This window comes from Halictus rubicundus, unplaced genomic scaffold (assembly GCF_050948215.1).
Source record: "Halictus rubicundus isolate RS-2024b unplaced genomic scaffold, iyHalRubi1_principal scaffold0370, whole genome shotgun sequence".
In the NCBI taxonomy this organism is placed as follows: domain Eukaryota; kingdom Metazoa; phylum Arthropoda; class Insecta; order Hymenoptera; family Halictidae; genus Halictus; species Halictus rubicundus.
In genome coordinates this window covers 188,379-198,590 of record NW_027488911.1, presented here as the reverse complement: position 1 = coordinate 198,590, position 10,212 = coordinate 188,379, and positions in this window count along the sequence as shown.

Genomic DNA, 10,212 nt, shown 5'->3' with positions numbered 1-10,212 from the left:
TCGCCTATCCTATGCTCTATCCTATCCTACCCTCTATAATATCGTATACTCTATCATATCCTATCCTCTATCCTATAATATCATCTATCCGTTCCTATCCTCCATCCTATCCTATCCTCTATCCTATCCTATCCTCTATCCTATCCTATCCTCTATCCTATCCTATCCTCTATCCTCTATCCTATCCTATCCTCTATCCTCTATCCTATCCTATCCTCTGTCCTATCCTATCGTCTATCCTACCCTCTATCCTATCCTATCCTCTATCCTATCCTATCCTCCATCCTATCCTATCCTCAATCCTATCCTTTCCTGTATCCTATCCAATCCTGTATCCTATCCTGTTCTCTATCCTATCCTATCCTCTATCCTATCCTATCCTCTATCCTATCCTATCCTCTATCCTATCCTATCCTCTACCCTATCCTATCCTCTATCCTATCCTATCCTCTATGCTATCCTATCCTCTATCCTATCCAATCCTCTATCCTATCCTATCCTCTATCCTATCAAATCCCCTATCCTATCCTCTATCCTATCCTATCCTGTATCCTATCCAATCCTCTATCCTATCCTATCATCTATCCTCTATCCTATCCAATCCTCTATCCTATCCTATCGTCTATCCTATCCTCTATTCTATCCTATCCTCTATCCTATCCTATCCTCCATCCTATCCTATCCTCAATCCTATCCTTTCCTGTATCCTATCCAATCCTGTATCCTATCCTGTCCTCTATCCTATCCTATCCTCTATCCTATCCTATCCTCTATCCTATCCTATCCTGTATCCTATCCTATCCTCTATACTATCCTATCCTCTATCCTATCCTATCCTCTATCCTATCCTATCTTTTATCCTACCTTATCATCTATCCTATCAAATCCCCTATCCTATCCTCTATCCTATCCTATCCTCTATCCTATCCTATCTTCTATCCTCTCCTATCCTCTATCCTATCCTATCCTCTATCCTATCCTATCCTCTATCCTATCCTATCCTCTATCCTATCCTATCTTCTATCCTATCCTATCCTCTATCCTATCCTATCCTCTATCCTATCCTATCCTCTATCCTATCCTATCCTCTATCCTATCCTATCCTCTATCCTATCCTATCCTCCATCCTATCCTATCCTCAATCCTATCCATTCCTGTATCCTATCCAATCCTGTATCCTATCCTGTTCTCTATCCTATCCTATCCTCTATGCTATCCTATCCTCTATCCTATCCTATCCTCTATCCTATCCTGTCCTCTATATTATCCTATCCTCAATCCTATCCTTTCCTGTATCCTATCCAATCCTGTATCCTATCCTGTCCTCTATCCTATCCTATGCTCTATCCTATCCTATCCTCTATCCTATCCTATCCTGTATCCTATCCTATCCTCTATCCTATCCTATCCTCTATCCTATCAAATCCCCTATCCTATCCTCTATCCTATCCTATCATCTATCCTCTATCCTATCCTATCCTCTATCCTATCCTATCCTCTATCCTATCCTGTCCTCTATATTATCCTATCCTCAGTCCTATCCTATCTTCTATCCTATCCTATCCTCTATCCTATCAAATCCCCTATCCTATCCTCTATCCTATCCTATCATCTAGCCTCTATCCTATCCAATCGCCTATCCTATGCTCTATCCTATCCTACCCTCTATAATATCGTATACTCTATCATATCCTATCCTCTATCCTATAATATCATCTATCCGTTCCTATCCTACCCTCTATAATATCGTATACTCTATCATATCCTATCCTCTATCCTATAATATCATCTATCCGTTCCTATCCTCCATCCTATCCTATCCTCTATCCTATCCTATCCTCTATCCTATCCTATCCTCTATCCTATCCTATCCTCTATCCTCTATCCTATCCTATCCTCTATCCTCTATCCTATCCTATCCTCTGTCCTATCCTATCGTCTATCCTACCCTCTACCCTATCCTATCCTCTATCCTATCCTATCCTCTATGCTATCCTATCCTCTATCCTATCCAATCCTCTATCCTATCCTATCCTCTATCCTATCAAATCCCCTATCCTATCCTCTATCCTATCCTATCCTGTATCCTATCCAATCCTCTATCCTATCCTATCATCTATCCTCTATCCTATCCAATCCTCTATCCTATCCTATCGTCTATCCTATCCTCTATTCTATCCTATCCTCTATCCTATCCTATCCTCCATCCTATCCTATCCTCAATCCTATCCTTTCCTGTATCCTATCCAATCCTGTATCCTATCCTGTCCTCTATCCTATCCTATCCTCTATCCTATCCTATCCTCTATCCTATCCTATCCTGTATCCTATCCTATCCTCTATACTATCCTATCCTCTATCCTATCCTATCCTCTATCCTATCCTATCTTTTATCCTACCTTATCATCTATCCTATCAAATCCCCTATCCTATCCTCTATCCTATCCTATCTTCTATCCTCTCCTATCCTCTATCCTATCCTATCCTCTATCCTATCCTATCCTCTATCCTATCCTATCCTCTATCCTATCCTATCTTCTATCCTATCCTATCCTCTATCCTATCCTATCCTCTATCCTATCCTATCCTCTATCCTATCCTATCCTCTATCCTATCCTATCCTCCATCCTATCCTATCCTCAATCCTATCCATTCCTGTATCCTATCCAATCCTGTATCCTATCCTGTTCTCTATCCTATCCTATCCTCTATGCTATCCTATCCTCTATCCTATCCTATCCTCTATCCTATCCTGTCCTCTATATTATCCTATCCTCAATCCTATCCTTTCCTGTATCCTATCCAATCCTGTATCCTATCCTGTCCTCTATCCTATCCTATGCTCTATCCTATCCTATCCTCTATCCTATCCTATCCTGTATCCTATCCTATCCTCTATCCTATCCTATCCTCTATCCTATCAAATCCCCTATCCTATCCTCTATCCTATCCTATCATCTATCCTCTATCCTATCCTATCCTCTATCCTATCCTATCCTCTATCCTATCCTGTCCTCTATATTATCCTATCCTCAATCCTATCCTATCTTCTATCCTATCCTATCCTCTATCCTATCAAATCCCCTATCCTATCCTCTATCCTATCCTATCATCTATCCTCTATCCTATCCAATCGCCTATCCTATGCTCTATCCTATCCTACCCTCTATAATATCGTATACTCTATCATATCCTATCCTCTATCCTATAATATCATCTATCCGTTCCTATCCTACCCTCTATAATATCGTATACTCTATCATATCCTATCCTCTATCCTATAATATCATCTATCCGTTCCTATCCTCCATCCTATCCTATCCTCTATCCTATCCTATCCTCTATCCTATCCTATCCTCTATCCTATCCTATCCTCTATCCTCTATCCTATCCTATCCTCTATCCTCTATCCTATCCTATCCTCTGTCCTATCCTATCGTCTATCCTACCCTCTACCCTATCCTATCCTCTATCCTATCCTATCCTCTATGCTATCCTATCCTCTATCCTATCCAATCCTCTATCCTATCCTATCCTCTATCCTATCAAATCCCCTATCCTATCCTCTATCCTATCCTATCCTGTATCCTATCCAATCCTCTATCCTATCCTATCATCTATCCTCTATCCTATCCTATCCTCTATCCTATCCTATCCTCTATCCTCTATCCTATCCTATCCTCTATCCTCTATCCTATCCTATCCTCTATCCTATCCTATCCTCTATCCTATCCTATCCTCTATCCTCTATCCTATCCTATCCTCTATCCTATCCTATCCTCTATCCTATCCTATCCTCTATCCTATCCTATCCTCTATCCTCTATCCTATCATATCCTCTATCCTATCCTATCCTCTATCCTATCCTACCCTCTATCCTATCCTATCTTCTATCCTATCCTATCTTCTATCCTATCAAATCCCCTATCCTATCCTCTATCCTATCCTATCCTCTATCCTATCCAATCCTCTATCCTATCCTATCCTCTATCCTATCATATCCTCTTTCCTATAATATCCTCCATCCTATCCTATCCTCAATCCTATCCTTTCCTGTATCCTATCGAATCCTGTATCCTATCCTGTCCTCTATCCTATCCTATCCTCTATCCTATCATATCCTCTATCCTATCCTATCTTCTATCCTATCCTATCCTCTATCCTATCAAATCCCCTACCCTATTCTCTGTCCAATCATATCCTCTATCCTATCCTATCCTCTATCCTATCCTATCCACTATCCAATCCTATCCTCTATCCTCTATCCTATCCTATCCTCTATCCTATCCTATCCTCTATCCTATCCAATCCTCTATCCTCTATCCTATCCTATCCTCTATCCCATCCTATCCTCTATCCTATCCTATCCTCTATCCTCTATCCTATCCAATCGCCTATCCTATGCTCTATCCTATCCTACCCTCTATAATATCGTATACTCTATCATATCCTATCCTCTATCCTATCCTATCCTCTATCCTATCCTATCCTCTATCCTATCCTATCCTCTATCCTCTATCCTATCCTATCCTCTATCCTCTATCCTATCCTATCCTCTGTCCTATCCTATCGTCTATCCTACCCTCTATCCTATCCTATCCTCTATCCTATCCTATCCTATCCTCCATCCTATCCTATCCTCAATCCTATCCTTTCCTGTATCCTATCCAATCCTGTATCCTATCCAATCTTCTATCCTATCCTATCCTCTATCCTATCAAATCCCCTATCCTATCCTCTATCCTATCCTATCATCTATCCTCTATCCTATCCAATCGCCTATCCTATGCTCTATCCTATCCTACCCTCTATAATATCGTATACTCTATCATATCCTATCCTCTATCCTATCCTATCCTCTATCCTATCCTATCCTCTATCCTATCCTATCCTCTATCCTCTATCCTATCCTATCCTCTATCCTCTATCCTATCCTATCCTCTGTCCTATCCTATCGTCTATCCTACCCTCTATCCTATCCTATCCTCTATCCTATCCTATCCTATCCTCCATCCTATCCTATCCTCAATCCTATCCTTTCCTGTATCCTATCCAATCCTGTATCCTATCCTGTTCTCTATCCTATCCTATCCTCTATCCTATCCTATCCTCTATCCTATCCTATCCTCTATCCTATCCTATCCTCTACCCTATCCTATCCTCTATCCTATCCTATCCTCTATGCTATCCTATCCTCTATCCTATCCAATCCTCTATCCTATCCTATCCTCTATCCTATCAAATCCCCTATCCTATCCTCTATCCTATCCTATCCTGTATCCTATCCAATCCTCTATCCTATCCTATCATCTATCCTCTATCCTATCCAATCCTCTATCCTATCCTATCGTCTATCCTATCCTCTATTCTATCCTATCCTCTATCCTATCCTATCCTCCATCCTATCCTATCCTTAATCCTATCCTTTCCTGTATCCTATCCAATCCTGTATCCTATCCTGTCCTCTATCCTATCCTATCCTCTATCCTATCCTATCCTCTATCCTATCCTATCCTGTATCCTATCCTATCCTCTATCCTCTATCCTATCCAATCCCCTATCCTATGCTCTATCCTATCCTATCTTCTATCCTATCCTATCCTCTATCCTATCAAATCCCCTATCCTATCCTCTATCCTATCCTATCATCTATCCTCTATCCTATCCAATCCCCTATCCTATGCTCTATCCTATCCTACCCTCTATAATATCGAATACTCTATCATATCCTATCCTCTATCCTATAATATCATCTATCCGTTCCTATCCTCCATCTTATCCTATCCTCTTTCCTATCCTATCCTCTATCCTATCCTATCCTCCATCCTATCAAATCCCCTATCCTATCCTCTATCCTATCCTATCCTATCTTCTATCCTATCCTATCCTCTATCCTATCAAATCCCCTATCCTATCCTCTATCCTATCCTATCATCTATCCTATCCTATCCTCTATCCTATCCTGTCCTCTATATTATCCTATCCTCAATCCTATCCTTTCCTGTATCCTATCCAATCCTGTATCCTATCCTGTCCTCTATCCTATCCTATGCTCTATCCTATCCTATCCTCTATCCTATCCTATCCTGTATCCTATCCTATCCTCTATCCTATCCTATCCTCTATCCTATCAAATCCCCTATCCTATCCTCTATCCTATCCTATCATCTATCCTCTATCCTATCCAATCCTCTATCTTATCCTATCCTCTATTCTATCCTTTCCTCCATCCTATCCTATCCTCAATCCTATCCTTTCCTGTATCTTATCCAATCCTGTATCCTATCCTGTCCTGTATCCTATCCTATCCTCTATCCTATCCTATCCTCTATCCTATCCTATCTTCTATCCTATCCTATCCTCTATCCTATGAAATCCCCTACCCTATTCTCTGTCCAATCCTATCCTCTATCCTATCCTATCCTCTATCCTATCTTATCCTCTATCCTCTATCCTATCCTATCCTCTATCCTATCCTATCCTCTATCCTATCCTCTATCCTATCCTCTATCCTATCCTATCCTCTATCCTATCCTATCCTCTATCCTATCCTATCCTCTATCCTATCCTATCTTCTATCCTATCCTATCCTCTATCCTATCAAATCCCCTATCCTATCCTCTATCCTATCCTATCCTCTATCCTACCCAATCCTCTATCCTATCCTATCCTCTATCCTATCATATCCTCTATCCTATAATATCCTCTATCCTATCCTATCCTCCATCCAATCCCCTATCCTATCCTATCCTCTATCCTATCCTATCCTCTATCCTATCCTATCCTCTATCCTATCCAATCCTCTATCCTATCCTATCGTCTATCCTATCCTCTATCCTATCCTATCCTCTATCCTATCCTATCCTCTATCCTATCCTATCCTGTATCCTATCCTATCCTCTATCCTATCCTATCCTCTATCCTATCCTATCCTCTATCCTATCCTATCCTCTATCCTATCCTATCTTTTATCCTACCTTATCACCTATCCTATCAAATTCCCTATCCTATCCTCTATCCTATCCTATCCTCTATCCTATCCTATCTTCTATCCTATCCTATCCTCTGTCCTATCAAATCCCCTATCCTATCCTCTATCCTATCCTATCCTCTATCCTATCCTATCCTATCTTCTATCCTATCCTATCCTCTATCCTATCAAATCCCCTATCCTATCCTCTATCCTATCCTATCATCTATCCTATCCTATCCTCTATCCTATCCTATCTTCTATCCTATCCTATCCTCTATCCTATGAAATCACCTACCCTATTCTCTGTCCAATCCTATCCTCTATCCTATCCTATCCTCTATCCTATCTTATCCTCTATCCTCTATCCTATCCTATCCTCTATCCTATCCTATCCTCTATCCTATCCTCTATCCTATCCTCTATCCTATCCTATCCTCTATCCTATCCTATCCTCTATCCTATCCTATCCTCTATCCTATCCTATCTTCTATCCTATCCTATCCTCTATCCTATCAAATCCCCTATCCTATCCTCTATCCTATCCTATCCTCTATCCTACCCAATCCTCTATCCTATCCTATCCTCTATCCTATCATATCCTCTATCCTATAATATCCTCTATCCTATCCTATCCTCCATCCAATCCCCTATCCTATCCTATCCTCTATCCTATCCTATCCTCTATCCTATCCTATCCTCTATCCTATCCAATCCTCTATCCTATCCTATCGTCTATCCTATCCTCTATCCTATCCTATCCTCTATCCTATCCTATCCTCTATCCTATCCTATCCTGTATCCTATCCTATCCTCTATCCTATCCTATCCTCTATCCTATCCTATCCTCTATCCTATCCTATCCTCTATCCTATCCTATCTTTTATCCTACCTTATCACCTATCCTATCAAATTCCCTATCCTATCCTCTATCCTATCCTATCCTCTATCCTATCCTATCTTCTATCCTATCCTATCCTCTGTCCTATCAAATCCCCTATCCTATCCTCTATCCTATCCTATCCTCTATCCTATCCTATCCTCTATCCTATCCTATCCTCTATCCTATCCTATCCTCTATCCTATCCTATCCTCTATCCTATCCTATCCTCTATCCTATCCTATTTCTATCCTATCAAATCCCCTATCCTATCCTCTATCCTCTATCCTATCCTATCATCTATCCTCTATCCTATCCAATCCTCTATCCTATCCTATCGTCTATCCTATCCTCTATCCTATCCTATCCTCTATCCTATCCTATCCTCCATCCTATCCTATCCTCAATCCTATCCTTTCCTGTATCCTATCCAATCCTGTATCCTATCCTGTCCTCTATCCTATCCTATCTTCTATCCTATCCTATCCTCTATCCTATCCTATCTTCTATCCTATCCTATCCTCTATCCTATCAAATCCCCTACCCTATTCTCTGTCCAATCCTATCCTCTATCCTATCCTATCCTCTATCCTATCCTATCCACTATCCAATCCTATCCTCTATCTTCTATCCTATCCTATCCTCTATCCTATCCTATCCTCTATCCTATCCTATCTTCTATCCTCTCCTATCCTCTATCCTATCCTATCCTCTATCCTATCCTCTATCCTATCCTCTATCCTATCCTCTATCCTATCCTATCCTCTATCCTATCCTATCCTCTATCCTATCCTATCCTCTATCCTATCCTATCTTCTATCCTATCCTATCCTCTATCCTATCAAATCCCCTATCCTATCCTCTATCCTATCCTATCCTCTATCCTATCCTATCCTCTATCCTATCCTATCCTCTATCCTATCCTATCCTCTATCCTATCCTATCCTCTATCCTATCCTATCCTCTATCCTATCCTATCCTCTATCCTATCCTATCCTCTATCCTATCCTATCCTCTATCCTATCCTATCCTCTATCCTATCCTATCCTCTATCCTATCCTATTTCTATCCTATCAAATCCCCTATCCTATCCTCTATCCTCTATCCTATCCTATCACCTATCCTCTATCCTATCCAATCCTCTATCCTATCCTATCGTCTATCCTATCCTCTATCCTATCCTATCCTCTATCCTATCCTATCCTCCATCCTATCCTATCCTCAATCCTATCCTTTCCTGTATCCTATCCAATCCTGTATCCTATCCTGTCCTCTATCCTATCCTATCTTCTATCCTATCCTATCCTCTATCCTATCCTATCTTCTATCCTATCCTATCCTCTATCCTATCAAATCCCCTACCCTATTCTCTGTCCAATCCTATCCTCTATCCTATCCTATCCTCTATCCTATCCTATCCACTATCCAATCCTATCCTCTATCCTCTATCCTATCCTATCCTCTATCCTAACCTATCCTCTATCCTATCCTATCTTCTATCCTCTCCTATCCTCTATCCTATCCTATCCTCTATCCTATCCTATCCTCTATCCTATCCTATCCTCTATCCTATCCTATCTTCTATCCTATCCTATCCTCTATCCTATCCTATCCTCTATCCTATCCTATCCTCTATCCTATCCTATCCTCTATCCTATCCTATCCTCTATCCTATCCTATCCTCCATCCTATCCTATCCTCAATCCTATCCTTTCCTGTATCCTATCCTATCGTCTATCCTATCCTATCCTCTATCCTATCAAATCCCCTATCCTATCCTATCCTGTATCCTATCCTATCCTCTATCCTATCCTATCCTCTATCCTGTCCTATCTTTTATCCTACCTTATCATCTATCCTATCAAATCCCCTATCCTATCCTCTATCCTATCCTGTATCCTATCCTATCCTCTATCCTATCCTATCCTCTATCCTATCCTATCCTCTATCCTATCCTATCCTCTATCCTATCCTATCTTTTATCCTACCTTATCACCTATCCTATCAAATTCCCTATCCTATCCTCTATCCTATCCTATCCTCTATCCTATCCTATCTTCTATCCTATCCTATCCTCTGTCCTATCAAATCCCCTATCCTATCCTCTATCCTATCCTATCCTCTATCCTATCCTATCCTATCTTCTATCCTATCCTATTCTCTATCCTATCAAATCCCCTATCCTATCCTCTATCCTATCCTATCATCTATCCTATCCTATCCTCTATCCTATCCTATCTTCTATCCTATCCTATCCTCTATCCTATGAAATCACCTACCCTATTCTCTGTCCAATCCTATCCTCTATCCTATCCTATCCTCTATCCTATCTTATCCTCTATCCTCTATCCTATCCTATCCT